This window comes from Eumetopias jubatus, unplaced genomic scaffold, assembly GCF_037043125.1.
Source record: "Eumetopias jubatus isolate StellerSeaLion01/CBP00866 unplaced genomic scaffold, mEumJub1_p1.0 scaffold_12, whole genome shotgun sequence".
Lineage (NCBI taxonomy): Eukaryota > Metazoa > Chordata > Mammalia > Carnivora > Otariidae > Eumetopias > Eumetopias jubatus.
Window position 1 is genome coordinate 113,265,942 of NW_028274818.1, and position 18,500 is coordinate 113,284,441.

Consider the following 18,500-nt stretch of genomic DNA (forward strand, 5'->3'; position numbering starts at 1 on the left):
TCTTACCCTCGGCCTCGGCCTCCGTGGGTTCTGGCTGATGGACCACTGTCCAGTGGACAACCACCTGGGACAGTGGTCTGGGTGGTGTAGGAGGTCTTCCCCTACAATCCCCAGCACCTGCTTCTGGGAACCCCTGTGGGGTCACCCCCTCTGTTGAGGAAATGGAGGGCATGTCCACCAGCCTCTTCTCCATGTACTCCTTGGCCTTCTGCAAAGACAGGGACCGGTATCCGTCCCCGAGGCATCACAGCCCTACCCGGCCATCCGCACTGTCCTCTTGCCCAGTCCCCCTGCTGCACCCAGATCAGACACAAAGCTGTGCGTGCACAGCCCTGCATCCGGGATGCAGTGACCCATCCCCCCGCATGTCTATCAGGATAAACCTCGGGCAGAACGCGCAGCGACCACACACCCCATCCCACACAGCCAGGCTTGACCTTGAACATGACCTGCCCACTGGGTATCTGACCCCTCATCAGCCTGCTCCTGCTCGGGGTGGCCCCACCCTCCATGACCCCTCTTTATACACACATACACACACAGACGCACACCCCCATCCACACACGTGCACCCAACACACACACACACAGACACACACACACACACACACACACACACACACGGAGGGCACCTGGGGCTACACAGGTCATCAGAGTGAGTGGGGCTGGGTGGCCGGCTCTGGGCCTCCTGCTGTCACCTCTGTCCTTCCGGCCAAATGGCCAGAGGCGGTGGGGAGCCCTGACATTAAATCCCCAGCGGGGGACAGCATCTGCAGGGCGCGCTTTTTTCCACCTGTGGCCTCCAGACCTCGGAAAGCAACATGCGAACATCTTGGTTTGAAGATCTCCAATGAAATGAGCTGGGCAGGGGGCTGTCTGTGGAATGTGGGTCCCTGGTTATCACGGTTCCAAATTCTGTTGGGCTCTGTTGTCAGGGAAGTGAGGTCACCACTGCCTGGGGAACCCTTACAACTTCCTCACACAAGAGCCCCCCGAGGGCCCCCCTCCACCGGCTGCTCAATGCTCATCCTCCCCCCATGCCCCATCCACACAGTGACACCCACACAGCCCACCCACAGCCCCCGGGAGGCCTGGGTGCAGCTGGTGTCTCTGCTGTGAGGGCACAGATCTGGGTTCACACCTGTTTCCTGTGCGTGCCCAGATCTGTGACCCTGGACAGACCCTGTGACTCTCAGGGCCTCCCCAGGCTCCCCATGTGCACATTGGAGTATTCTGGCTTCTACTTCTAGTTACACCATTGGGGTTAGGACCTCTACACATGTTCCATACCTGCCTTCACAGGAGGCTGGTGCATACTTGCAAAGCAAGGATGAGCCAGGAGCTGGACTTGGCATAGAACACAGCTCAGAGGGGCTTGCGTCTGCTCTGGGGTCCAGGCAAAGCCACCCCCCTCCTGCTTGTGTCCCAGCCCCCGTGGGAAGGTAGTAATGAACTGATTCTGACCTTGTCCTCTCACAACACAGACTTCCAGAGGCTCCCATTAGGGTTAGGCTCAGGTCCCAGGGCCTCGTCTGTGCCCGTGTGCTGGGCAGTCCCCACAGTGGCCCCTGGCACCCCTGGGTCCTGATCACACATCCCTGTGGAATCCCCTCCCCTCCAGGGTGGATGGCCTGTGTGACGGCGCTCTCAGGATTGGAATGGCACAAAATGCCAGGATGTCATTTCAAGCTGGTGGAAGAAAGTCTATGACTTCTCCTGGTTCCCTCTCTCCTGTGTTCATTCTCTGTCTCCTTCTCTGTCTCTGTGTCTGTGTCTCTCACAGGAGCAGGATCTGTGGGTTCCATGGGCGATGTGAGAAACCTCAGAACCCTCCCTTGTCCACGTTTCCATCTCCGGTCCAGGTGCTCCATTCCTTCCTAAGGCCTCCTCACCCTGACCGGAGCAGTGATTCTGGATCCTCTTCCACATGGGGACCCTGAGGCTGCCACAAGGAGGGCCCTGACCTTGGTCCCCAGACTGGTGGCCCTGTGCTCTGCCACGTTCTGCGTACCCCGGTCATCAGCCCCCCAAGCCCCAAGTCTGTCCTCTGCTGAGAAGGACCTCGAGGGGGTAGAAAGCATTTCCCCAGCACTGGGAGCACAGTGGGTCAGGGATGGAGATCCAAGGCCAACAGGCTCTTCTACAAGCCTCTTGTAGCCCAAGTGACAGAAGAGTAAGCTGAGGCCTTTTGGGCTGTAGCCCCACTGGACTTGGGGGTGGGTATCTCTTCCTACTCCCAAGTGCCCAGGGTGGTGGTGGACACCGGAACCCAGACCCTGTCTTCCCCCAGTTCCCTGGCAAACCCCTGGGCCCCTTGGGGACCCCTGAGCATCAGCCTGGCTTCTCTCCCCTCCCCATGCTCTGGATCTGGGTCCTTGCCAGGAGTCCTGATGCCCTGCCCTATGGCCCAGCTGTCTCCAACCTATTTCTTCTTTCCTGTTGTCCTCCATGTCACTCCCTGGGTGTCCTCCCCTTCTGACCCCCAGCTGGGCAGTCAGAGTGGTGTGTGTGTGTGGGTGGGTGTGCAGGTGCGCATGCCTCTACGTGCATTGGGATGCCAAGGTCATGTCCCCACATGGGGCGGGGTGGGTAGCTATCCCCGAGGATCTGAGGGGCTCTCACCCACAAAGCGAACCTCATGGGAGGGTTCGGGCTGACCTAGGACTGGAGAGCAGCCTTGCTCCTTGGGCTCTGCTCCCCTCCTTTGTCTTGGGCCTGCCTCTCTTGACCCATGTTCCCAACTGTCCCTGAGGGTTGGACATGGAAACGCTTGAACGTGTCTGCTTCCCTGGGGAAGGTGGGGGACAGGTGCACCAGGCACACAGGCCTCCCTACCGAGAGGGCCAGCCAGGTGTGTCATGGCCAGGTGTGCAAAGGAGACCTGCACAGAGCACCTGTACAGTGACCCAGCCCTGCGGCGGATGTACACGAGACCCATGGCTGTGCACCTAAAGGGTCCCCCTGTTCCCTCACCACCGCCAACTGCTCTGTGGCCCCAAAGTCCACCGGGCTCTACAACCACGGCCTGTGCAAGGTCAGGTGGGTACGATATCTGGGGACGCACAGGTCATTCAATATCCCCCACTGAGCTGGAATGCATTCCAGTCTGCAGGAATGCAAACTCCCTCTCAGGGCCCAGCTAAGTGCAGGGCTGGGCCGGAGGACCTGGAGGCACCAGTGGAGGCTGACTCAGGACAGGGAGAAGATCAGTCTGCCCCTTCCACTTCTCCTCTCCTCCTTTTGCCTTCTCTTCCTGGCAGGACCTGGGACGATGTCCAGCCTGTCCCTGGCTGCAGCCCTGGCTGAATTCAGAGGGGCAGGAAGGAAGCTGGTGTGGAGGGGCCCACCAGCAGGATTCCCATGTAGAGGGGGCCGTTACTATAATGAGGAACCACGTGGGCATTCAGGGATTTCAGCCCTTAGTAGACATGTGCAGTGGCCCCAGGACTCGGCGCCTGCCCCATCCTTCACCCTCTACAAGGCCCTGCATCCTCCCCAGCGCAGTCCTTGTCCACAGCCAGTCCTCCCTCTGGCCCCAGGAAATCCTGCTGCTCCAGGGGCTGGGAAACCTTTACAAGCTGGAGCTGAGCCAGCCCAATAGGGCCTGTTTCCTGGTCCTGCAGCCCCACAGTGAGGAGAGGTGAGGCCAGGCAGGAGTGGGGAGAGGGCAGAGTGGACTCTCCCTGGGGACCATGGCTGCCTGGTCAGCACAGACCCTGCTGTGTGCCGGCCACTAGGGCACCCAGACTCCTGCTCCCGAGCAGGCTCCGTGAGGGAGACTAGAGTGTGGCCCCTGCTAGCTCACATGGTGTCACTCTGTCCTGTATCTACAGCCTGTCCCACCAGCTGGACTCCCCTCCTAGTCGGCCAGCTCACCTTCAGGGTCAAGAACAGGCCATCATGAAGGTCAGGGGCCAGTGCTTGGCTGGGCAGGCAGGGGAGGGCTAGCTCTGGGCTCAGGGAGTCTCTGGCTGGGCTAGCAGGGGCTCTGGAGGGCTGGCCTTCCAGATTCTCTGCTGATCAGCCCTGGATTAGGGTTAAGGCGAGGGTGAGGGTGAGGGTGAGGTGTGAGGTTTAGGGTGAGGGTCGGGTGAGGTTTACGGTTAGGGTTAGTGTTAGGGTTTAGGGTTAGGGTTAGGGTTAGGGTTAGGAGATGATGGCTCCTGATACTCAGGTAAAGATATATAAGACCTACTGGATATTCAGTTGAAGGGCATGTGACCTCCTGAAAGTTATGTGAGCTGAGAAAGTGTGACACTCAGTTAGAAAGTTAGTAGGAGAATGAAGCTCATTTGACAATCTGAAAACTCATAAAACTCAGGAAGAAGCTATGAGGTGTCCTGACACGCAGGCAGGCAAGGGACAACCTCTTGATGCTCAGATTATCTGGTGGAGAACTTACACTCAGGGAGAGGAGGGAACACTGCCCTTCATGCAGGTGGTGTGACCTCCTTGCACTCCTACAGGAAGGTAAAACTTCTTAACATGCAGGTATGTGAGGTGAGCATTTGTCATCCTCCTGTTGGTGAGATGCCATCTCCTGACAATCAGAAAAATTGAAACCTCAGGATATTCAGGTGATTGTGGTGAGAACACCTGACCCTCAGGTATAGGAGACACATCTTCCTGCATGTAGGTCCCAGAGAGGAGCCCTGGAGACACTCAGGTAGGAAACACCAGACCCTGTGATACTCAGCAGTGAATAGAAAAGTGGGCTTTGTAGTCGTAAATTAGAGAAATTCAAAGTGGCTCTTTGAAAAGTGTGCTGATAGTATGTACTTGGAAGAGGGAAAGACAATTTGCCCTACACAGGGTTAAGGATCGATTAATCTGGTGAGCCCGACACCCTGTGACCATTGACATGCTGCATCATCTTGACACAGAGGGACAGACTGCCCCTCAGCCCATGATTTGGAACAGGAACTGTGGTTGCAGCTTGCATGAGGGGCAGACCCTGACACTGCACAAAACTGGATCCTCAGATGATACGGAATCTTTGAAGGGTAACTGGGAATGCAGATCCTGGCCTTGGGACAGAGGGAGGGGGCTGCACATGAGCCCCCATCACCCGAGGGGTGCAGAGGAGCCTGTACAGAAAGCTGGCATCTTGTTTCAGCCTGGACCGGTTAAGCTAAAGGGCTCCTGCCTGGCCTGACTATTGGGGTGGGGGAGGGGAGATGTAGCCATGCTGATTGGTCAGGAGGCCACAGAGCTGTGTGAGGTCACTGGGCTTCCAGGCCAGGCTGGGGCAGGAGTATGATAGAGATGCTTCCAACTGCCGTTCTGCTGGCCTTGGCAGTGTCTGTGGTTGCCAAAGATAACGCCACGTGTGAATAAGTGTCAGGGACACCTCCGGGGGGTGGAAAGAGTGTCTTTTGAATAGCAAGCCCCACCCAGACTCCCTCTGTCCAGGGCTAGGAAGGAGGCCAAGCTTGGGCCTTAGTAGTGCCCTGGGTCTCACGGGTGTGACCCACATCCCCAACTCTGACCATCCTTGCTCCCAGCTTCATCAGCCGAGAGACCCCAGGGCTGACCCCTGGGCTCCTATGCCTCCCGTAGCACAGACGCTGGGGTCCTTCCCTCACCTAGAGACTGACCTCACTGCCTCTTGCACATCAAGTCCCAATTTTTAGAAACCCCTTTCTTCCCACAGATACTGAGGTGCCCCAACTGTGGCTGACCCCAAAGACCCCAGGGTATTGTCATGGCTTTCTTCTAGGGTCCCGCCTCCACCTAGACTCTGACAGCCCCCAAGGTACCCCCAAAATCTTGTGGCCTCGCCCCAGTTCCCAGAACTTCCACCCCTGGAGCCCCACTGCTTCCCACACCTGGGATCATTGGACCTGCCTTGGCTACTCTCCCTCCTCCTGCCACCATCCAAACCCACACTGCAGCCCCAAGAACCCTGTGGCTGTTCTCTGAGTCTCCTGCCCAAAATTGGCTCTAAAGACCTCAAGCCATTACACCTCTCTCTCACCTCCTCTAGCCTCCCCCCTGCCTCGGGATCTCCCATATTTCTAGGGCCCTTATCATCGGTCCTGCTTCCTATGGCGACTTCTTTTTTGCCTTGGGGCTACACCCACAAGACCCCAGAACCCATACTCCTCAAAACCAGTTCCTGAAGCCTGCAGCTTCCTGCTTCCCTACCGCCCTGACAGCGCCTCTCCTCAGCAGCTCCCCCTCGGACCCTCCACACTCCCGGTTGCCCCCTTTGCCCAGCCCCCTAGCCCTGATTCCCCCATCGTGCAGGTGCGAGGACAGGCTGTGCCTCTTCTTGGTTTGAACTGTGCCCCTGGTCTCTCCTCAGTGCCCCCTGTGGGTTACAGTTCAGGCAGAACCCACCGGGAAGTGGCCGTATCGTCGGAGGGCAGGATGCAACCATCGGGGCCTGGCCCTGGATGGTCAGCCTCCAGGTATTCATGTCCCACAATAACTGAAGGTACCATGCGTGCGGAGGCACCTTGCTGAACTCCCATTGGCTGCTTACTGCTGCCCACTGCTTCGTCTCCAAAAAGTCCGTGTGGGAGCGCGTGGAGGGAGGTCTTCAGAAAGGCTCTTCCCAGAAAGAGACATTCTCCAGGGCTCCCTGTGCACAGTCTCCCTGGGGCTCTGGGCCATGTGGCAACCAGGCCATGAGTGGGTGGGCCCAGGAACTTGCTGAGGGAGGGCTCTGAGGATCATGGTCACCAGAGGTTTCTGTCGAGCCCGTCCTTTCTGAGGATGACCTGGCTTGCCTCTGTGCCCACAGAAAAGTATATGACTGGAGACTGATTTTTGGAGCAAGGGAAACTATATATGGGAACGATAAGGCAGCGAAGCCGCCTCAACAGGAGAGATATGTCGAGAAAATCATCATTCATGAGAAATACATCCCCAGTTTATAGCACAATGACATCGCTCTCATGAAGATCACCCCTCCCGTTCCCTGTGGGCAATTCATCGGAAGGGGCCGCCTGCCCCAATTTAGGGCAGGCCAACCTGGAGTTCCCCAGGACTGCTGGGTGGCTGCCTGGGGATTCTTGAAAGAGAAAGGTGAGTATGGGAGGGGTTCTCACAGTGGTAGGGGCACTGCTGGTCATTCCCTCAGTGGTCTCTGCAGTGCATGGGCCATATGTGGTGCCTAGTGGTGATGTCCACCAGATTCCGGGACACTGTCCCCTTTTAGAGTGGGAGAAACTGGCAGCCGAGTCCCCTGTCCACAACCTCACCACTGATGGCTTGTGTGGTCGCTGGGTGGAAGGGTGCATGCAGCACCAGGAGAACCTGGGCATTTTTTGGAATGGGGTATCGGCTGTGGCTCTATCTGGGGCCTGGAACCCCAGTTGCTACCTTCTGGAAATGGGGGATTGTCCCCTGAAATGGCACTTGGAGAAGAGCTCGAGATGGGGTTTTGTGGTTGCGGGCCAACTCCTCTCCTCTCTGGACATCCATTTCCCCAACTGTCAGTGGAAGGGCCATGTCACGTGCTCTCTGAGCTCTGAGACCCCAGAGCCCAGCCCTCTAGACCTCAGTGAACCTCTGCTCCCCACCGTCGCTGGTCACAATGCGAGAATCCACCCTCCCCACCCGAGTGACTACGATTTCTCTGCAGAGAGGGGACAGGGTTCTTGGCAGGCTAGCATGCCTGGGGCCAGGGCAGCAACGGTTTGATGAGTAGGTTAGGCATTTCAGCTTTCCATAGCTGACCACATGGACTTTTTACCCAGTCACATTGGGAATGAGAAGAGAGACTGAAAGCTCTTCTGTCCCTTGATAATGGAAAACTGAGGGCTCCTAATTCAAGGCACTTCAGTCATTTGGGGTTCAAAACTCAGCCTATTCTGGTGACAAAACCCTGGTAGTTTCAGTATGCTTCCTGTAACTCTTCTTCCCTCGCTCAGGGCTGCCCCCCTTCTCTGATTGGGTTGCTTCTCCTCCCGGGCACACCCGTTTTCACTGGCCTTTGCTGGCCCTTCCCTCCCCGACCTGGGGTATCAACCTCTATCTGGCTATTGATGTCCATAGCTCTGCTGAGGCCTCTAGAGCATTCTTCTTGTCCCACCCCCGGCCTACCCTGCTCTGCCCACCCACGCAAACAGGTGCGCAGTGTCCCAGGGTTCTTGGAGTCCCTGGGGGGCTGATCTCAGCGTTCCCATCTACACTCCCAACCCTACCACCACCTTTGCTGTCCTATCTCTCAAAAGGATTATAGGCTCCCAGCTACACCCTGGACATCACACAAGGCCTCTTTTGTTCTAGAATCCTCCTCAACTTAGTGGGATTTCTACCATCTTCTGGTGAATCCATCCCCCACTGGTAAGACCAAGTCTTAAAGAAATCCCCAGCCTCCAAATTTCTGTGACATTCTTGCAGACCTTCCTTTTTCTACCTCCTCCTTGAGCCCATAGGCTTCTGGGGTAGTCCTCCTTTCTATTGAATTTCAAGTTCTTGTGGACTTTTCAGCATTTAAAGCCAAGGTGTTGGGATTGAGAAAACCCTGTTCTCTTCCAGGTCATCTGGCTCTTCCATAGATCTAAAAGGTCACCATAAGCGACCAGGCCTGTTGTGGTGGTCATTTCCATGTCACCCCTGCCTTGGGGACAGTGCAAGTACAAAACTAACCCTGCTTAGGTGGTATGCAAAGTTGACCTGAAGGGCCTGGAGACACAGTCCAAGCCACACAAACACACAGTCTGAACGCTGTGTGCCTAGCTCCATCCACTTTCCTCCACTTGGTTCTGGCTTCCCACTTGGCCTCCACTGCCATGTTCCAAGTGTGATCTGCCACCTCTCCACCCGGATGCAGGCGATTTCAGACCCACCCACCAGGCTGTGGCTGGGCTGTGGGTGCGGCCGTGGTGGGGGGAGGCCACTTGATGAAGAGGGGATAGCTGCCCCTATAGCCAGGTGTGAGGTTGGCTGATGGAATCATAGCCCGGGCTGGGCCTTTCTTAACCCAAAGATCATGATGGAGCCTCTGGGGCTGTACAGGATGTTCTGACCTACCTTCCGGTTATTCCAACCACCCATGCCCCTGACAGATCTGTGTGGGTGGAGGCTATCCTGTAGCTGCTCCTTCTCTGTAACTTCAAAACGGATGGGAGGCATGCGGGGAGGGACTCATCTGACCATCTCCAGCAGATCCTGTCCAGAACTGAGCTAAGGTGTTAACGGCAGATGAAAAGCAATGAGGGGGACTTAGAGCCGTACTGTGGGGAAATGAAATGTGTGTCCTGGATTTGAGTGTAGAGAGGAAAACCTTGGTCCGAATCCAAGCCACACCACATCCCTACCAGCATGTTTGGGCAAGTGGTGCTCCAAGCTCTTGATTCGAGGCAAGATGAGTAACAGCGCTTAACAGAGGGGGTGACTGTGGGGTGTAAATGAGGTGACACATCCTGGCTGTAGCTGTGAATAATCATCTGGCATCAACACACATTCCTGCAGCCACATCTGCTCATCCTCCATGCACTGCACCTCCTCTTCACCTGCATATGCCTCCAACACTCCGCATGTTTCACAAGTGTCTGAGGAGAAGCCAGGGGCATTGACTTTCATGGATTTTAGGTTGAAGTAGAGCATTTCAAGTCGATGGGGGTTCCGTGGAGGGAGGAGGCAGGTCTTTCCCAAAACATGTCTTCTGTGATTGCTGACCACCAAGCCACCTGGCTGTAGCCTACAGGATCGCACCTACACTGCAGGAGGCCCGTGGGAACCTCATCGAACTCGAATTTGTAACTCCACAGAGTGGTACAATGGGTGCATTTGTCCAACCAATGGGTGTGCAGGGTACCCTGAAGGCAAGATCGACACCTGCCAGGTAACTTTCCTTCGGGCGCCCCTTTCCCTGTCAACACCTCTTTTGTGAATCCCTGAACTCCACTCACTCCAGCGCCCTGCTTCAGTGACCCTTTCCCTGGTCCCATCTCGTAGCAGTGAGGATGGGAGGTGATACCTGGGGCACCTACAAAGAACCAGTCACCACACAGAGAGCTTTATCCCACCGTGACACAGAGATCATAACACCCGAACACCACCCTGGAAGAGAAGGCTTACCTCTCCTCACCAGAATACAAAACCTTCCAATCCACTTGTACACACATGCCCATGCATGCATAAAGCCTCATACATGGACACATGGGTGGCTTATCTTCCCTCCTCACTGCAAGGAGACCCGTGACAATCCATCCCCTTCTCACATCCACCTAAAGCTGTTGATACCAACTCAAATTTTACCACCACCACTTGTGTTCATGGCAGCAAGAAGCCATGGGACTGAAGAAACTGTCCTTCCAGAGCCTATGGCCCTTCTGGGCAGGGGAAAAGTGGCTCAGACAGAGAGTGCCTTCTGTGACCTTCTGGGCAGGGGGACAGTGGCGGGCCTCTCATGTGCAGAGACAACGTGGCAAACACCTATGTGGTCATGGGAGTGACAAGCTGGGGGTAGACTGTGCCTGAACTAAGTGTCCTGGAGTCTACATGGCCAACTGGCCCTACCTGAACTGGACTGCTTCCAAGATTGGTTCTAATGCCTTGCACATGGCTCAATCGCCCACCCCTCCCCATCAGACTTTTCAAGAAATCCCGGCCTGACAACCCTCTGCCCGCCCTTCTGCTCGCCCTCCTTCGTACTTCCAACACCCTCCTCGACCTCCTCCCAGCCCCCCTGCATCTCGACCTCGACCTCGACCCAAACCCCCGGCGCCAACTCCAGCCCCACCCCCACTCCCACCTGCTCCCTCACCTATCACTAAAGCTCCCCAAGTACTTTATGTTGCCAAGCAACTACAGCAAATCACAGAGATCTTGAAGGGGAAGACCTTTTCTAATGAAAAGGGGTATTACGAAATAGAGACCACAGATCTCCCAGAACAGACCGCTGCCTCCTGATCTGACCCCACTCCAAACCGACCCAGTGAGCACTTTACTCCCAAGAAAACAAAGATGAAATCAATAAATATAAACATAAATTTATCTATCTATCTATCTATCTATCTATCTATCTATCTATCTATCTAATCTATGAAGGGATGATTTCTGGACTTCTTCCTACCTGCCCTCCCCAACATAATCCAAACTCACCCCCAGCAAATCTGTCTTCCCTCTGTCACCCTCAAATAGGGTGGAAATGCTTGTGTGTCAGGGGTCATTGTGGTTTCCTAAATCTAGATTTTTGAAGTTGGAACAAGGCGATCTGTGGTGACAGGCCGGTATGGTCTGGATCTCACACTCAGAGTCTCTGCTTATTAAATCAGTGCAGTTGGGCCCTACAGCACTTCTGTGAGGTGAGCTGACTCAGAAGGAGGGGTGTGGGCCTGAGTCGATTGGAAGAATGACCCCAGTCTGAAGTTTTGTAGCATGGCCATCTGATGCTCAGTCCACATGGCCAACCCCAGGCAGGAGTCTGCCCTCAACCAGAATTGCTTATGTCCATCTGTGACGTCCTGAGAAACAGATCTCAATGGCCTCAGGTCAACTGCCCACTCTGGTCAGGGCCCAGATCAAGCCTAAATGATGGATTAGCCTCTTGAGAAATAAAGATGGCAGGCTCCAGAGGGCGGAGCAAGATGGCGGAGGAGTAGGAGACCTAGATTTCATCTGGTCTCAGGAATTCAGCTGAATAGGGATCAAACCATTCTGAACACCTACGAACTCAACAGGAGATCGAACAGGAGAGTAGGAACAACTCTCTGAACAGAGAAGCGACCACTTACTGGAAGGTAGGGCGTGCGGAGAAGTGAATCCGAGGCGATATTCGGGAGGATAGACGGCGGGGAGGGGCCTCCGCCGGCTGCTTCTGGCAAGTGCTAGAGCCACAGAGCACAAAATCGGACCTTTTCAAAGTTGGCTCGGCGGAGGGACGTCGCTGCAGTGGCTAAGCGGGGGGTGGAATCCTCCCGGAACAGTGTGGTCTCAGGACCCTTGGGATCACAGAGAGACCGGGGGTGCCTGCGTGCGCCAGAGCTCCCAGGTATCGGAGAGGGGAAGCAGGCTGCAGAGACGGAGCAGAGTCGTGGGCTCTCAGCTCTGGGTTGCCACAAACTGTGATCTGCGGCCCAGTCGGGGCACGGCTCCCCCAGCAGGGACCCAACAAGCAGCAGATCCGGGGAGACTCCCCTTCCTTCCCAGGGAGGAGCGGTGCGGGAACGCACTGCAGGGATCTGCTGGGTTTGGAGACTCCGAGGGGGTCGGGTGCCAGAGATAGCAACGCTTGATCACAGGCCGGGTGAGCACGGAGTGCGGCCAGAGACCGGGGACACGGGAGTGACTGCTTTTCTCTGGGGGCGCACTGAGGAGTGGGGCCCCGGGTTCTCGGCTCCTCCGGGCGGAGACTGGGAGGCCGCCATTTTCGCCCTGGTCCTCCAAAGCTGTACCGAGAGCTTGCAGGGAACAAAAGCTCCTGAGAGCAAACTGGAGCAGCTTCCTTAGCCCAGACCGATAAGGGTGGGGCAATTCCGCCTCCGGCAAAGACATTTGGAAACCACAGCAACAGGCCCCACCCCCAGAAGATCAGCACAAACAGCCAGCAAGCCAAGACCAAGTTGATCGATCAAGGAGAATAGGAGAACTCCAGCGCTAGGGGAATACTGCACATAGATTCATGGCTTCTTTTTTTTTTTTTTTTTTTTTTTTTTTTTACCATGATTCATTATTTCATCAAAGTTAATTTTTGTTGACATTTTTTTATTTTTCTTTTTCCCTTTTTCAACCAACATCTTATAAATCCCTTTTTTAAAAAAAAACATTTTTTATTTTTTTTTCATTTTTAGAGTCATATTTTATCCCTTCATAGTAGTTATCCTTGTTTTTGGCATATATATATAAGTTGTTCTCTCTTTAAAATTTTGAGGTACAGTTTCTTCTAACAGATCAAAATATACCCTAAACCACTAGTGTATGGCTTTGTTCTAGTCTCCTGCCTGATCACATTCTCTCCCTTTTCCCTTTTTTTTTTTTCCTTCCTTAAATCTTCTTTCTTTTTTCAAACAACTTATCTTACCAAGTCCTTTTATAAAATCTTTTATAATTTTCATCTTTACAGTCATCTTCCATCCCTTCATTGTATCAACCCTTATTTTGTACATATATGTCTTTCTTCAGTTAAAATTTTAGGAGGCACTTTTTTCTAACAGACCAAAATATGCCCAAAATCTAGTGTGTGGCACTGATCTATGCACTAGCCTGATCATATTTGATCATATTCTGCCTTTTTTGAATTGTTTTGTTTTTGTTTTTATCTTTTTTTCTTTTTTTTTCTTTTTCTCTTTCTTTTTTCTTTCTTTCCCTTTCTTTTCCCCTGGTTTCAGGTCTTTTCTGATTTGTATACAGTATATTTGCTGGGGACGTTGTAAACCTGTTACCATTTTGTTCTCTCGTTCATCTATTCTCCTCTGGACAAAATGACAAGACGAAAGAAATCACCTCAGCAAAAAGAACAAGAGGTAGTACCGTCAGCCAGGGACCTACTCAATACGGACATTAGTACGATGTCGGACCTAGAGTTCAGAATCATGACTTTAAAGATACTAGCTGGGCTTGAAAAAAGCGTGGAAGTTATTAGAGAAACCCTTTCTGGAGAAATAAAAGAACTAAAATCTAACCAAATCGAAATCAAAAAGGCTATTGATGAGGTGCAATCAAAAATGGGGGCACTAAATGCTAGGATAAATGAGGCAGAAGAGAGAATCAGCGATATAGAAGACCAAATGATGGAAAATAAAGAGGCTGAGAAAAAGAGAGAGAAACAACTACAGGATCACGAGGGCAGAATTCGAGAGATAAGTGATACGATAAGACGAAACAACATTAGAATAATTGGGATCCCAGAAGAAGAAGAGAGAGAGAGAGGGGCAGAAGGTATATTGGAGCAAATAATAGCAGAGAACTTCCCTAATGTGAGGAAGGAAACAGGCATTAAAATCCAGGAGGCACAGAGAACCCCTCTCAAAATCAATAATAATAGGTCAACACCCCGACATCTAATAGTAAAACTTACGAGTCTCAGAGACAAAGAGAAAATCCTGAAAGCAGCTCGGGAGAAGAGATATGTAACCTACAATGGTAGAAACATTAGATTGGCAACAGACCTATCCACAGAGACCTGGCAGGCCAGAAAGGACTGGCAAGATATCTTCAGAGCACTAAACGAGAAAAATATGCAGCCAAGAATACTATATCCAGCTAGGCTGTCATTGAAAATAGAAGGAGAGATAAAAAGCTTCCAGAACAAACAAAAACTAAAGGAATTTGCAAACACGAAACCAGCCCTCCAAGAAATATTGAGAGGGGTCCTCTAAGCAAAGAGAGAACCTAAAAGCAGCAAAGAGCAGAAACGAACACAGACAACAGACAGTTAACAGTCACCTTACAGGTAATACACTGGCACTAAATTCATACCTTTCAATAGTTACCCTGAATGTAAATGGGCTAAATGCCCCAATCAAAAGACACAGGCTATCAGATTGGATTAAAAAACAAGACCCATCAATATGCTGTCTGCAAGAGACTCATTTTACACCCAAAGACACCCCCAGATTGAAAGTGAGGGGGTGGAAAACCATTTACCATGCTAATGGACACCAAAAGAAAGCTGGGGTGGCAATCCTTATATCAGACAAACTAGATTTTAAAACAAAGACTGTAATAAGAGATGAGGAAGGACACTATATCCTACTTAAAGGGTCTATCCAACAAGAAGATCTAACAATTGTAAATATCTATGCCCCAAACATGGGAGCAGCCAATTATATAAGGCAATTAATAACAAAAGCAAAGAAACACATTGACAACAATACAATAATAGTGGGGGACTTTAACACCCCCCTGACTGAAATGGACAGATCATCTAAGCAAAAGATCAACAAGGAAATAAAGACTTTAAATGACACACTGGACCAAATGGACTTCACAGACATATTCAGAACATTTCATCCCAAAGCAACGGAATACACATTCTTCTCTAGTGCCCATGGAACATTCTCCAGAATTGATCACATCCTAGGTCACAAATCAGGTCTCAACCGGTACCAAAAGATTGGGATCATTCCCTGCATATTTTCAGACCACAATGCTTTGAAACTAGAACTCAACCACAAGAGGAAAGTCGGAAAGAACTCAAATACATGGAGGCTAAAGAGCATCCTACTAAAGAATGAATGGGTCAACGAAGAAATTAAAGAAGAATTAAAAAAATTCATGGAAACCAATGAAAATGAAAACACAACTGTTCAGAATCTTTGGGATACAGCAAAGGCAGTCCTGAGAGGAAAGTATATAGCAATACAAGCCTTTCTCAAGAAACAAGAAAGGTCTCAAATACACAACATAACCCTACACCTAAAGGAGCTGGAGAAAGAACAGCAAAGAAAGCCTAAACCCAGCAGGAGAAGAGAAATCATAAAGATCAGAGCAGAAATCAATGAACTAGAAACCAAAAGAACAGTAGAACAGATCAACGAAACTAGGAGCTGGTTCTTTGAAAGAATTAACAAGATTGATAAACCCCTGGCCAGACTGATCAAAAAGAAAAGAGAAATGACCCAAATCAACAAAATCATGAATGAAAGAGGAGAGATCACAACCAACACCAAAGAAATACAAACAATTATAAGAACATATTATGAGCAACTCTATGCCAGCAAATTAGATAACCTGGAAGAAATGGGTGCATTCCTAGAGATGTATCAACTACCAAAATTGAACCAGGAAGAAATAGAAAACCTGAACAGACCTATAACCACTAAGGAAATTGAAACAGTCATCAAAAATCTCCCAAGAAACAAAAGCCCAGGGCCAGATGGCTTCCCAGGGGAATTCTATCAGACATTTCAAGAAGAATTAATACCTATTCTCCTGAAACTGTTCCAAAAAATAGAAATGGAAGGGAAACTTCCAAACTCATTTTATGAGGCCAGCATTACCTTGATCCCAAAACAGGACAAAGACCCCATCAAAAAAGAGAACTACAGACCAATATCCTTGATGAACATGGATGCAAAAATTCTCACTAAAATACTAGCCAATAGGATCCAACAGTATATTAAAAGGATTATTCACCACGACCAAGTGGGATTTATTCCTCGGCTGCAAGGCTGGTTCAACATCCGCAAATCAATCAACGTGATACAATACAGTAACAAAAGAAAGAACAAGAATCATATGATCCTCTCAATAGATGCAGAAAAAGCATTTGACAAAGTACAACATCCTTTCTTGATCAAAACTCTTCAGAGTATAGGGATAGAGGGTACATACCTCAATATCATAAAAGCCATCTATGAAAAACCTACAGCGAATATCATTCTCAATGGGGAAAGGCTGAGAGCTTTTCCCCTAAGGTCAGGAACGCGGCAGGGATGTCCACTCTCACCACTGCTATTCAACATAGTATTAGAAGTCCTAGCCACAGCAATCAGACAACAAAAAGAAATCAAAGGCATCCAAATCGGCAAAGAGGAAGTCAAACTCTCACTCTTTGCAGATGATATGATACTGTATGTGGAAAACCCAAAAGACTCCACCCCAAAACTGCTAGAACTCATACAGGAATTCAGTCAAGTAGCAGGCTATAAAATCAATGCACAGAAATCAGTGGCATTCCTATACACCAACAACAAGACAGAAGAGAGACAAATCAAGGAGTCGATCCCATTTACAATTGCACCCAAAACCATTAGATACCTAGGAATAAATCTAACCAAAGAGACAAAGGATCTGTACTCAGAAAACTATAAAATACTCAGGAAAGAAATTGAAGAAGACACAAAGAAATGGAAAAACGTTCCATGCTCATGGATTGGGAGAATCAACATTGTGAAGATGTCAATGCTACCTAGAGCAATCTACACATTCAATGCAATCCCCATCAAAATACCATCCACTTTTTTCAAAGAAATGGAACAAATAATCCTAAAATTTGTATGGAACCAGCAGAGACCCAGAATAGCCAGAGGAATACTGAAAAAGAAAAGCAAAGCTGGCGGCATCACAATTCCGGACTTCCAGCTCTATTACAAAGCTGTCATCATCAAGACAGTATGGTACTGGCACAAAAACAGACACATAGATCAATGGAACAGAATTGAGAGCCCAGAAATGGACCCTCAACTCTATGGTCAACTTATTTTTGACAAAGCAGGAAAGAATGTCCAATGGCAAAAAGACAGTCTCTTCAACAAATGGTGTTGGGAAAATTGGACAGCCACATGCAGAAGAATGAAACTGGACCATTTCCTTACACCACACACAAAAATAGACTCCAAATGGTTGAAAGACCTAAATGTGAGACAGGAGTCCATCCAAATCCTAAAGGAGAACACAGGTAGCAACCTTTTCGACCTTAGCCGCAGCAACTTCTTCCTAGAAACATCGCCAAAGGCACGGGAAGCCAGGGCAAAAATGAACTATTGGGATTTCATCAAGATAAAAAGCTTCTGCACAGCAAAAGAAACAGTCCACAAAACCAAAAGACAACCGACAGAATGGGAGAAAATATTTGCAAATGACATATCAGATAAAGGGCTAGTATCCAAAATCTATAAAGAACTTATCAAACTCAACACCCAAAGAACAAATAATCCAATCAAGAAATGGGCAGAAGACATGAACAGATATTTCTCCAAAGAAGACATCCAAATGGCCAACAGGCACATGAAAAAGTGCTCAACATCGCTCGGCATGAGGGAAATCCAAATCAAAACCTCAATGAGATACCACCTCACACCCGTCAGAATGGCTAAAATTAACAAGTCAGGGAACGACAGATGTTGGCGGGGATGTGGAGAAAGGGGAACCCTCCTACACTGTTGGTGGGAATGCAAGCTGGTGCAACCACTCTGGAAAACAGTATGGAGGTTCCTCAAACAATTGAAATTAGAGCTACCGTTCGATCCAGCAATTGCACTACTGGGTATTTACCACAAAGATACAAAAGTAGGGACCCGAAGGGGTACGTGTACCCCAATGTTTATAGCAGCAATGTCCACCATAGCCAAACTGTGGAAAGAGCCAAGATGCCCATCGACAGATGAATGGATAAAGAAGAAGTGGTATATATACACAATGGAATATTATGCAGCCATCAAAAGGAATGAGATCTTGCCATTTGCAACGACGTGGTTGGAACTGGAGGGTGTTATGCTGAGTGAAATAAGTCAATCAGAGAAAGACATGTATCACATGACCTCACTGATATGAGGAATTCTTAATCTCACGAAACAAACTGAGTGTTGCTGGAGTGGTCGGGGGTGGGAGGGATGGGGTGGCTGGGTGATAGACATTGGGGAGGGTATGTGCTACGGTGAGCGCTGTGAATTGTGCAAGACTGTTGAATCACAGATCTGTACTTCTGAAAAAAATAACGCAACATATTTTAAGAAAAAAGAAAAAGAAGAAGATAACAGGAGAGGAAGAAAAGGGGAGTATGTCGGAGGGAGAGACGAACCATGAGAGATGATGGACTCTGAAAAACAAACTGAGGGTTCTAGAGGGGAGGGGGGTAGGGGGATGGGTTAGCCTGGTGAC

At 50.5% G+C, this 18,500-nt stretch overlaps 1 pseudogene; it reads left to right on the forward strand.

Annotated features, from left to right (window-relative positions):
* Nucleotides 1-5,255: 5,255 nt before the first annotated feature.
* Nucleotides 5,256-10,868, forward strand: LOC114204085 (acrosin-like; annotated as a pseudogene).
* Nucleotides 10,869-18,500: the final 7,632 nt, after the last annotated feature.